A 12712-nucleotide genomic window follows, 5' to 3' on the forward strand; every position below is an offset into this window, starting at 1 on the left:
TGATACCTCCAGCTTTGTTCTTTTGCTTAGGATTGCCTTGGCAATTCAGGCTCTTTTTTGTTTCCATATGAACTTTAAAGCAGTTTTTTCCAATCCTGTAAAGAAAGTCAGTGGTAGCTTGATGGGGGTAGCATTGAATCTATGAATTACTTTGGGCAGTATAGCCATTTTCACGATATTGATACTTCCTATCCACGAGCATGGAATGTTCTTCCACTTGTTTGTGTCCTCTCTTATTTCCTTGAGCAGTGGTTTGTAGTTCTCCTTGAAGAGGTCCTTTACATCCCTTGTAAGTTGGATTCCTAGGTATTTATTCTCTTAGTAGCAATTGTGAATGGGAGTTCACTCGTGATTTGGCTCTCTGTTTGCCTGTTTTTGTTATACAGGGATGCTTGTGGTTTTTGCACATTGATTTTGTATCCTGAGACTTTGCTGAAGTTGTTTATCAGCCTAAGGAGATTTTGGGCTAAGGCGATGGGGTTTTCTAAGTATACAATCATGTCATCTGCAAACAGAGACAATTTGACTTCTTCTCTTCCTATTTCAACATGCTTTATTTATTTCTCTTGCCTGATTGTCCTGGCCAGAACTTCCAATACTATGTTGAATAGGAGTGGTGAGAGAGGGCATCCCTGTCTTGTGCCAGTTTTCAAAGGGAATGCTTCCAGTTTTTGCTCATTCAGTATGATATTGACTGTTGGGTTGTCATAAATATCTTATTATTTTGAGATACATTCCGTCGACACCCAGTTTGTTGAGAGTTTTTAGCACGAAGGGGTGTTGAATTTTGTTGAAGGCCTGTAAAAAGACATTTTTAAAACCAGTGAAAGTAACTGAAGACAGACTAGTATTGAAAGCTATTAATGAATTACTGTTAATTGTGCCAAATGTGTTATTGATGTAATGTTATATATCAATTGAAATATTTTAAAGACCCCATTTTAGCTATAAAAGGTAATATTTAAGAATAAATTTTTATGAAGTCAGATTGGCTTTAAAATAATTCAGAAAAAAAGTGGTGGGAGGTCTATAGAATACCAGTGTCTGAATGTTGATAACTATGGAAGCTGGTGATGGGTATGTGGAGTTACTATATTATTCTCTCTGCTTTTGTTTTATTTGAATCTTTCAAAATATAAACAAAATAAAATAACAAAAAACATTAGAAAGAACTTGAAAATAGCATGTTTTGTGTTTTTTGGACACTGCCCCCCAGACCCCCAAAGCAAATACCCACAAAGAGAGAGAGCTTGTTCATATTCAGAATGTTAACATTCAATTTCATGCTTAAAATAATTGTTTCTTTGGGCAAAACTCTGTAGGCAAACCTCTCAAAGTGCATTTTAAGGGAAAATATATTTAATTTTCACTGAATAATTCCATTTCTATGATAATTCCCTGGCTCTGTGCATCAGTTGGAGATGAAAAAGCTACTTGAGTGAAATAGGCTATTGAAAATTCATTGGTAAATTTCAACAATTCTTTTGTGGAAAACAGAATGAGAAGGACTTGACTCACTTAAATGCTGTTTGAAATGCCTTAGCTGGTGGCATTATCTAAATCATGATAAGAAAAATAAATCTACTTTATTCTAACTTTTCCTACACAAATCCTAAGAAGAAATGTGCCCCTGCTTCTATGGTCCTTGTGGTAGGCTGAATAATGACTAGGTCCTAATCCCTGGAACATATGAATTATTATTATTATTTTTTTTACCTCATATGACAAAAAGTATTTTGTAGATGTGTTCGAATTAAGAATCTTGAGATGGTGAGAGTATTCTGGATTATCCATGTGGACTCTAAGTGTAATCACAAGCTTCCTTATAAGAAGAAGGCAGAAGACTTTATGACAGAAGAGGAGGTGATGTGAAGACAGAGCAGAGACAGATTTGACAAAGAAGGCAGAAGGTGATGTAATGATAGAAGCAGAGAGAAAGTGAAGATGCTACTCTGTTGGCTTTGAAGGTGGAAGGAGCCATGAGCCAAGGGACACGGCTTTAGAAGCTAGAAAAGGAAAGGAAATGGATTATTCCAGAGAGCCTCTGGAGGGAGTGTGACCCTGCTAATACCTTCAAACTGTTTTCAGAACTGCCTCCAGAATGGTAAGAGAATATATGGTATTGTTTTAAGCCATCAAATTTGTGGTTGTGATAGTATCCACAAGAATCTAAAACATCCCCCAACACCTCCTCTTATGAGAATGATTGGAGAAGTCGACCCAAGAGCCTGGCACTTGGCGTGTGCATCAAAAGCACATGAAGGTAATTATCATGGTTTGTTGGCTCTTTGCGGCCACAGAGTGTACAACTGTATGAGACGTGTGTTATGGTGGTTTCTACCTTACTCACAGGGGCTGTTTACAGGTCCCATTGTGTTAATTTGCCTGATTCTCTGTGCTCCAAATCCCCTGGTTCAGAAATTGGGATGCAGAGATAGAGGTGGGAATGAGAACTTCTGTGTAAGGTGTTAGAAATAATGCTAGACTAGGATATTGTTGGACTGTGCCTGCCTACCAACAAGCAGTTTTGGAGAAGATATTTAGCTTTTCTGAGTCTTATTTTCCTAACCTGTAAAATGGGTTAAAATTATACACCCTGCCTACCTCGTAGTGTCATTAAAGGCTCAAATGAAATAGAGGGGTCTTTTGAAATATAAAAGCTATCCCCTAACATCCCCTACAATCATTCGATGGTGCTGAGCAAGGTGGGCCTCTGTTGGTGAGCCATGCTGGTGCAGAGTAGGGTACTGGAGATAGCTGGGTAAGATGGCTGTCCATGTGAGTGGATGGCTCAACATGGGCTGAATGTGGAGAGGAGTGTGACTGCACAGGTGTGGGGGTGGTGAAAGTAGTGTTGGGAGATTGGCTACAGTGAAGAGATTGATCTATATATTAAGGATAATGTAACTCAAATCTCTATTCAGGAATAAATATTTCCATTATCTCAGAAAGTTTCGTCATGTCCCTTCCCAGTCAATTCCAGTCTCTTCCCTGCAGAATCAACCAGTGCTCTGATTTTTCTACCATATATTAATTTTGCCTATTTTAGAATTTTATGAAAAAAATTTCATAAATCTTTAATATAAGTTGTGATCTCTTTTAGGTCTTCTTTCACACGCATAATATTTTTGAAATTCATCCATTTGTTGTGTGCATCATTACTTTGTTTCTTCTTATTGCTTAGTCATGTTTTATTGCATGGATATACCATGATTTGTCTATCTGTTCTCCTGTTAACAAACATTTAGGTTGTTTCAATTTTTTCATTTGAATAAAGTTGGTATGAATAAAGTTTAGATAAAACTTTTGTTTCTGTTGGTAAATATCAAGTAATGGAATTGCTGGATCATAAAGATATATAGTTTCATAAGAAGCTGTCAGAACTTTTTTTTAAGTAGTAGTATTTTATATTCTTCCCAACAAGGTATAAGAGTTCTCATTGCTTGGCATTCTCGTCAAAATTTGGAATTGTCAGTCATTTTAATTTTATACTTTCTGGTGGGAGTGTAGTGCTATCTCATTATGGCTTCAGTTTGAGTTGGCTGGTGACTAATGACGTTAGACAAATTTTCACTGGGTTATTTGTCTTTTATTTTGAATGGTAAGATTTTTTATACACCCAGGATACCAATATTTTGTTTGATTTATACTTTTAAACCTTTTCTCCCAATCTGCAGTTTGCCTATTAATTTTCTTTTCTTTTTTTTTTTTTGAGACGGAGTCTCGCTCTGTTGCCCAGGCTGGAGTGTGGGGGCACAACCTTGCCTCACTGCAAACTCCACCTCCAGGGTTCAAGTGATTCTCCTGCGTCAGCCTCCCGAATAGCTGAGACTACAGGCACCCACCACCACGCCTGGCTAATTTTTGTATTTTTGGTAGAGACGGGGTTTCACCATGTTGGCCAGGATTGTCTTGATCTCTTGACCTCATGATCTGCCCGCCTCAGCCTCCCAAAGTGCTGGAATTACAGGTGTGAGCCACCTTGCCTGGCCCCCTAATTTTCTTTAACATTATCTTTGGATGAACAGAACTTAAAAATTTTTCTGAATTCAATTTTTTTCTCTTATGGTTATTTCTTTTTTTTTGTCTTGTCTGAAAAACATTTGCTTATATCCAAGTCACAATGATATTCCATACTTCTTGTTTCTTATTCTTGTCAGTCTGTTTGCCTTTATTTCATTTCCTGCCCTCGGCTCCTCAGCCTTTTTTTTTTTTTTTTTTTTTGCCTTATTATACTGATTGGGGTCTCCAGCACAATGTTGACTCTTGTTCTTGATCATAGGAGGAAAGCATTTTCTCTTTCACTGTCAAATATTAACTATAGGTTTTTCATAGATTTCTTTATGAGATTGTAGAAAGTTTCATTATTCTTATTTTCTGAGAGTTTTATTATTAATGAGTGTTGAATTTGTCAAGTGCTTTTTCTGTCTAGCATAATGATCATATAGCTTTTCTCCTTTATTCTATAAATGTGAATTACATTGATTTTTAAAGTATACTATTAAGTGGTTTTTAGTGTGTTCATATTATTATATAACCATTATCACTATGCAATTCCAGAACATTTTCATAATCTCAACTCTGTTCCCATTAAGTAGTTACTCCCTGTACCCATTAAGCCGTCACTCCCTGTTTCTCCCTCCCGCCAGTTTCTGGCAACCAATAATATCATTTCTTTTTCTATGGATTTTCCTCTTCTGGGCATTTCATAAAAATGGAATTATACTGTGTGGCCTTTTGCCTCTGGTTCTTTCACTTAGCATATTTTAATGATTACTTCTGTTATAGTGTGTGTCAATAGTTAATTCCTTTTTATGGCTAAATAATATTTATTTATTTTATTTTATTTTTTTGAGACAAAGTCTCAATCTGTTGCCCAGGCTGGAGTGCAGTGGTGCAATCTCGGCTCACTGGAACCTCTGTCTCCCAGGTTCAAGCCATTCTTGTGTCTCAGTCCCCCAAGAAGCTGAGATTACAGGCATGCACCATCACACCTGGCTAATTTTTGTATTTTTAGTAGAGAGGGGGTTTCACCATCTCTACTAAAAAATGGACAGGCTGGTTTCAAACTCCCGACCTCAGGTGATCTGCCCATCTTGGCCTCCCAAACTGCTGGGATTACAGGCATGAATCACCATACCTGGCTACTAAAAAATTGTATGGATATACTGCATTTTGTTCATCCATTCATCAGTTGATGGACCTTTGGATTGTTTCTACATTTTGGTTATTGTGAGTAATTCTGTTATGAACATTCATGTACACTTTTTTTGTGGACTTTTTTCATTTCTCTTGAGTATATATCCGGGAGTGGGATTGCTGAATCATGTAGTAACCCTATGTTTAATTTTTTGAGGAACCTTCAAACTTTTCCACAGAAGCTGCACTATTTTACATTCTCACCTGCTGTGTGTTTTTTGTGGTTGCTTTAGAGCTTGCAGTATACTTTTACAACTAATCTAAGTCCACTTTCAAATAATGCTGTACTATTTCATGGATAGTGCACCTAACTTTTAACAGATTATTTCCAACTCTTCTCTTCCTAATTTTATAACATTGCTGGCATTCATTTCACTTATCCATAAGTTATAATCACCCAATACATTGGTACCATAATTATTTTAAACAAACTTGTGTATTATATCAATTAAGAATACAAAAAATAGTTTATTTTATCTTCATTTGTTCCTTCTTTAATGTTCTTCTTCCCTTTATATAAATGTGAGATTCTGACATATATTTTCCGGGATGCATGAAGAACTTCTTTTAACCTCTCTTGCAAAGCTGATCTACTGGCAACAATTCTTCTTAGGTTTTGTTTGAGAAATTCTTTATTTCTCCTTTGTCTTTGAAGGATAACTTCACTGGATACAGAATTCTAGATTGGCCTCTTACTGATTTTTTTAAATGCTGTAAATACTCCACTCCATTCTCTTCTTGCTTAGTGTCTGAACAGAAGTCCAATGTAATGCTTATCCTTGATTCTGTATATGTAAGGGAGTTTTTTTTTTCCTTTGACTTCTTTGAGTTTTTCTTTTGGTCTTTGACTTTTTACAGTTTGACAATGATATGCTTACACGTAGGTATTTTCTTATTTTTTATTTTTTTATTTATCCTGGTTGGTGTTCTTTGAGATTCCTGGATCTGTAGTTTGGTATTTATCATTAATTTTGGAAAATTCTCAGCCATAATTACTTTAAATATTTCTTCTGCCCCACCTTTCTTTCTTCTTTCTTGTATTCTCATTACATATATGCTACATCTTTCCGCCTCACAGTTTTTGGATATTGTGTTCCATGTTTTTAATTCTTTTTTTCTCTTTTAAGTTTGGGAAGTTTCTATTGACATATCTTCTAGTTCACTCACTTTTTCCTCAGCTGTATCCGGTCTACTGATGATTTCATGGAAGGCATTTCCCATATCTGTTACAGTGGTTTTGATTTCTAGCATTTCTTATCCACCTTTCTGCTTACATTACCCATCTGTTTTGCATCTTGTCCATTTTTTCCATTAGAGTCCTTAGCATATTAATCATGGTTATTTTAAGTTCTCGGTCTGGTAATTCAAAATTTCTGTCATATCTGAGACTAGTTCTAATACTTGCTTTATCTCTTCAGACTGAGTTTTTTCCTTGTCTTTTTGTGGGTCTTGCAATTTTTTTGTTGCAAGCCTAATGTGACATATTGGATAATAAAAGCTGAGGTAAACAGGGCTTCAGCATTAGGTTTTATGTTTACCTGCTAGGAGTAAGCCTGTAGTTAATGTTTCCTGTAAGTGTAAGTATCAGAAATTCAATTTCCTTTGGTGTCCTTGTTTTTGTCTTCCCTGTTGTCTTTGGGTTTCCCTAGAAACTTCTTAAGTAGAGTCTGTGTCTTGCAGCTCTCTCAGTTGTAATCTGCTGTTTTTATAGTGAAGGCCTTGTGATGTGGTAGGTAGGTACTGGGGAGGGAAACCATTCCATAGCCTTATGATTAAATCACAGTTTTTTTAGTGGACCTGATTCCCTGGTCTGTAACCTTCAGAAAAGTTTCTTAGCCTTTTTTTAAATTCCCTTACGTGAGATAGGAAAGCTAGGGAGGGCTGGAGTTGTCTGATCACTCTTTCCTTAACTTAAATAAGGCTCCTGTAAAGTAATTTTCCTTAATGGCAGCCCTTTGTTATTGAGAACGGAGTGCTCTGGGCTTATTTCTTTTATTTTTTTATTTTTTATTTTTTGAGTCTCGCTCTGTCTCCCAGGCTGGAGTGCAATGGCATGATCTATGCTCACTGCAATTTCTGCCTCCCATGTTCAAGCAATTCTCCTGCCTCAGTCTCCCAAGTAGCTGGGATTACAAGTGCCCACCACCACACCTGGCTAAGTTTTTTATACTTTTAGTAGAGACGGAGTTTCACCATGTTGGCCAGGCTGGTTTTGAACTCCTGACTTCAAGTGATCTGCCTGTTTTGGCCTCCCAAAGAGGATTACAGGTGTGAACCACTACACCAAGCCTTATTTATTTCTTTTCTATTTGGATAGCTTTTGTTTATTTCTCCTGCCTTATTATTCTGGCAAGGATCCAATGCTATATTGAATAGGAGTGAGTAAGCATTTTTGTTTAGTTTAGAATCTTACAGAAAAGGGATTCAAATTTCAACATTGATATAATGTTAGCTGTGGGCTTAACATAAATGGCCTGTGTTGAGGTACGTTTTCTAGAATTAATTTATGGGGAGTGTTTACCATAAAGTAATGTTTAATTTTTGTCAAATGCTTTTTATGCATCTCGTGAAATAATTGTTGGGTTTTTGTCATTCATTTTGTTTTTGCTAGATGTCACATTGATCAGTTGGGTTATGTCAAACCATCTTTGCATCACAGGGATAAATCCCATGCAATCATGGTGAATTTTTTTTAATGAGTTGTTGAATTTGATTTGCTGGTATTTTGTTGACTAAATTTGCACTTATGTTTATCAAGAGTATTGACCTGTAGTTTTGTTTTGTTTTGTTTCCTTGTGATGTTCTTTCTGGTTTTAGGTATCAGGGCATGTTGGTCTTGTAAAAAGATTTTGCTAGTATTTCACCCTCTTCAATTTTTTGAAATAGCAGTTAAAGGATTGGTATTAGTTCCTCTTTAATATTTCATTAAATTCAGCAGTGAATCCACCAAATCCTGTGCTTTTCTTTGATGGAAGGCTTTTTAGTACTAATTCAATTTCATTATTTATTATTGATCTATTCAGATGTTCTATTTCTAAATGATTTTATATTAGTAAGTTGTATGTGTCTACGAATTTATCCTTTCTTCTTGGTTATCTAACTTTTTGGCATATACTTATTTATAATAGCCTTTTATTATCATTTGTCTTTCTGTGGTATCCATTGTAATGCCACCTCTTTTATTTCTGATTTTATTTATTTGAGTCTTCTCTCTTTTTGTCTTAGTCTATATAAAGGTTTGTTGATTTTGTTTATATTTCCAGAAAAGCAAGTCTTAGTTTTGCTGATCTTTGTCAAAGATCAGATGGCTGTAGATGTGCGGTATTATTTCTGAGGTACCAAAACAGAGCTATAGACCAATGGGCTTATTTCAAAATGATTACTCCACCCATCCCTCCATCTGAAAGCAGGAAACTGTTTTTCTCTGATCTTCGCTGGGAGAACCAGATGAGGTTCCTGGAGGTAAAACTCACAATAGTATGGAGGCCCTTACATATTGGAGCTGAAACTGGAAGTCTAGTACATTGATATTTAAATATTAAAACAACTTTGCATTCCTGGGATAAATATTTCTTGATCCTGATTTACTATTTTTTAAAAAAATTATTTCTGGATTAAATTTGATAGTATTTTGCTAAAGCCTTTTGTGTTCATGACTGTAAACATCCAATGGGTTCTTCTTGTCTGCTTCACAGAAAAGCTAATACACTGAGATAGCAGTGTTATAGTAGAGAAAGAGTTTAATTTTCACATGGCCAGCCAAGTGGTAGGACAGGAGATAATTCTCAAATCTGAATTCTCCCGGAAAGCTCAGAGGCTAGGGTTTTTGAGGAGACAGGAGACTATGAATGCCTCTGATTCGTTGGGGATGAAATCATAGGAGTGCCCGAAATGGTCTTCATGCACTAAGTCACTTTCTGCGTGGAGGCCGTGAGTGTTGTGAAAGAAATAAAATATCGTATTTGTGCTGATGGTGAAATTGTTCATATAGAAAACCTATAAGACTTCAGTTAAAACACAAAACAAACCAGAAAGTCCTCTGAGAATTAATAAGAGATATAGTAAGGTAGTTGCCTATTACTATACAAAAGTTGTCAATAGCTTTTCTTTATATGGACAATCAATATTTAAATAAAATGAGATATTTTATTAGCCATACTAAAAGCATAGGATATTTGGAATTATAATTATTGAGAAATATGAGATCTATATGACAAAACTATAAAATCTTTTAATAGAATTTTACATTAAATTATTAACTAAAAATTTATTTATAAAGGACATAAGAACAAAAGTTAAATCCATGGAAAGGTACACTATGTTGTTGGATAAGAACACTTCATATGAATTAAATTCAATTTTGCCAAAGTTAACATATATTCAATACAATACTAATTAGAATGGTAAATATCATTTAACATTTTGAAATCAGGTAAATGATACTCAAATTCACATAGAAAAATGAATGAAGGCGGGGCACGGTGGCTCAAGCCTGTAATCCCAGCACTTTGGGAGGCCGAGACGGGCGGATCACGAGGTCAGGAGATCGAGACCATCCTGGCTAACACGGTGAAACCCCGTCTCTACTAAAATACAAAAAACTAGCCGGGCGAGGTGGCAGGCGCCTGTAGCCCCAGCTACTCGGGAGGCTGAGGCAGGAGAATGGCGTAAACCCGGGAGGCGGAGCTTGCAGTGAGCTGAGATCCGGCCACTGCACTCCAGCCTGGGCGACAGAGCGAGACTCCGTCTCAAAAAAAAAAAAAAAAAAAAATGAATAAAAATCCCAAAATGCTATGAGAAAACAATATGTCAGGGGGACTATCTCTACCAGAAACCATGTTTGGATAGCATGTTTTCATAACATGCTATAAAAACACTAAAAAAGTTAATATGGTATTTGAAAGGAATATGCAAATAGATCAGTACAAAATAATAGAAAACTCCAAAATAGTTCTCCTGTATTTGATAACATAATATATGGCAAAGGCAACTTTTAATTCAATGCTTTTCAAATTTATTTTATGTATTTTAAACTTAATTTTAGGAGTACATGTGCAGATTTGTTGTATTGTTAAACTCGTGTCATGGGGGTTTGTTGTACAGATTATTTCATCACACAGGTATTAAGCCTAGTATCCATTAGTTAATTTTTCTGATCCTCTCCCTCCTCCCACCCTCCATCCTGCACCCTTCAGTGTGCCCCAGTGTGTGTTGTTCTCCTCTATGTTTCCATATATTCTCGTCATTTAGCTCTCACTTATAAGTGAGAACATGTGGTATTTGGTTTTCTGTTCCTGTTAGTTTGCTAAGAATGATGGCCTCCAGCTCAATCCATGTCCCTGCAAAGGACACAATCTCATTCTTTTTTATGGGTGCATAGTGTTCCATGGTGTATATGTACCACATTTTGTTTATACAGTCTACTATTGATGGCCATTTAGGTTGATTCCATGTCTTTGCTATTGTGAATAGTGCTGCAATGAACATATGTGTGCATGTGTCTTCATAATAAAACGATTTATATTCCTTTGGGTATATATCCAGTAATGGGATTGTTGGGTTGAATGGTAGTTCTGTTTTTAGGTGTTTGAGGAATCACCACACTGTTTTCCACAATAGTTGAATTAATTTATACTCCCACCAACAGTGTAAAAACATTCCTTTTTCTCCACAACCTTGCCAGGACCTGTTATTTTTTGACTTTTTAGTAATAGCCATTCTGACTTATGTGAGATGGTGTCTCATTGTGGTTTTGATTTGTATTTTTCTAATGATCAAGGATGTTGAGTTTTTTTTGATATGTTTGTTTGCCACATGTGTACCTTCTTTTGAAAAACGTCTGTTCATGTCCGTTGCCCACTTTTAATGGGGTTGTGTTTTCTTGTAAATTTGTCTAAGTTCCTTATAGATGCTGGTTATTAGACCTTTGTCAGATGCATAGTTTGCAAAAAGTTTTCATTCTATAGGTTGCCTGTTTACTCTGTTGATAGTTTCTGTGAAAGCAGGAGTGTCCAATCTTTTGGCTTCCCTGGGCCACACTGGGAAAAGAACTGTCTTGGGCCACACATAAAATACACTAACATTAGTGATAATTGATGAACTAAAAAAATTACCAAAAATCTCATAATGTTTTAAGAAAGTTTATGAATTTGTGTCAGACCCCATTCAAAGCTGTCCTGGGTTGCATGTGGCCCATGGGCCACAGGTTGGACAAGCTTGTTTTAAAGCAACCAATCTAAAAAAATTGCACACACACACACACACACACACACACGCACACACACACATACTTTGCAGTGATCTCTGTATCTTCCTGTGGAACTAAGGTTATGTCTGGTATCATTTCTCTTCAGCCTAAGGAACATCTTTTAGCATTTCTCCTAGTGCAAGTCTGCTGAAGAGTCATTCTGCTGTTGTTACTTTGAAAATCTTTATTTTATTTTGCTTTTAAAGGATATTTTCTCTTGATATAGCATCCTAGGCTAAGCATTTTATTTTCATTTATTGCTGTAAAGATGTTGCATTTTTCTATGTCCTTCCTTGTTTCAGATAACAAGCTGGCTATTATTTACATAGACTAACCCTGGATATAATGTGCCCTTTTTTGGACTCTGTTTAAAAGCAGCAAATCTGCTTTTAAAATTTGCTGTTTATCTTTTGTTTTGTTTTGTTTTGTTTTCCTCAGCAATCTGAATATTATGCTTGAATAGGTGTGTTTTTTTGTCTTTATTCTGTTTTGAGATTGTAGAGCTCAAAAGCTTGTGGATTGATACTTTTATCAATTTTGAAGAATTTTCAGCTATAATTTCTTTAAATACATTTTCAAATAATTGTTCTGCCCTATTTAAATGTAAAATACACTGTAATATTATTTATTGTAGCAAAAGCTAATTTTAAAATTAAAAAATGAAATTCTATTTTTTTAAAAACAGAGGGATATATATATATATGCATATGTTGATAACGTGAGTCCTCTTTTCCATTTAGTTAGAAAAGTGTGGTACATCTAAGGTACTGTAGGCTATACTTCATACTACTTCATGAATAGTATAAGAATCTTACCACAGTCTGTTCCCGTTTATAGAATGGTTTTGTTTATGTAAATACAAATGATATAAATAAATATGTATATGTACACAAACACATACATAGTCTTGCTTATATAAATACAAATGATATAAATAAATATGTATATGTACACAAACACACACATATTCTTGCATATATAGGTGCATAGACAAATAGAAATAAATTATAAACAATGGTTTGTTTTGAGTGCAAAATTGGAGGTTGGAAAATTAATTTTTCCATTTTATAATTTTCTATGCTTTTAAAGAATCATGGGATAAATATTGGTAAAAATAGCAAATAAAAATGATGTGAAAAAATTTAAAAATAAGGTTGATATTTAAAGGAAAGTGATTCATAAAATAGTCAACCATTTACAAAGGCAACTCAATGAATCCAAATTTTTAGGCCTCAGGAAAATATGGAAATGTATTAATATACTTGC

Source organism: Rhinopithecus bieti, unplaced genomic scaffold (assembly GCF_001698545.2).
Source record: "Rhinopithecus bieti isolate Rb0 unplaced genomic scaffold, ASM169854v2 scaffold_18620, whole genome shotgun sequence".
In the NCBI taxonomy this organism is placed as follows: domain Eukaryota; kingdom Metazoa; phylum Chordata; class Mammalia; order Primates; family Cercopithecidae; genus Rhinopithecus; species Rhinopithecus bieti.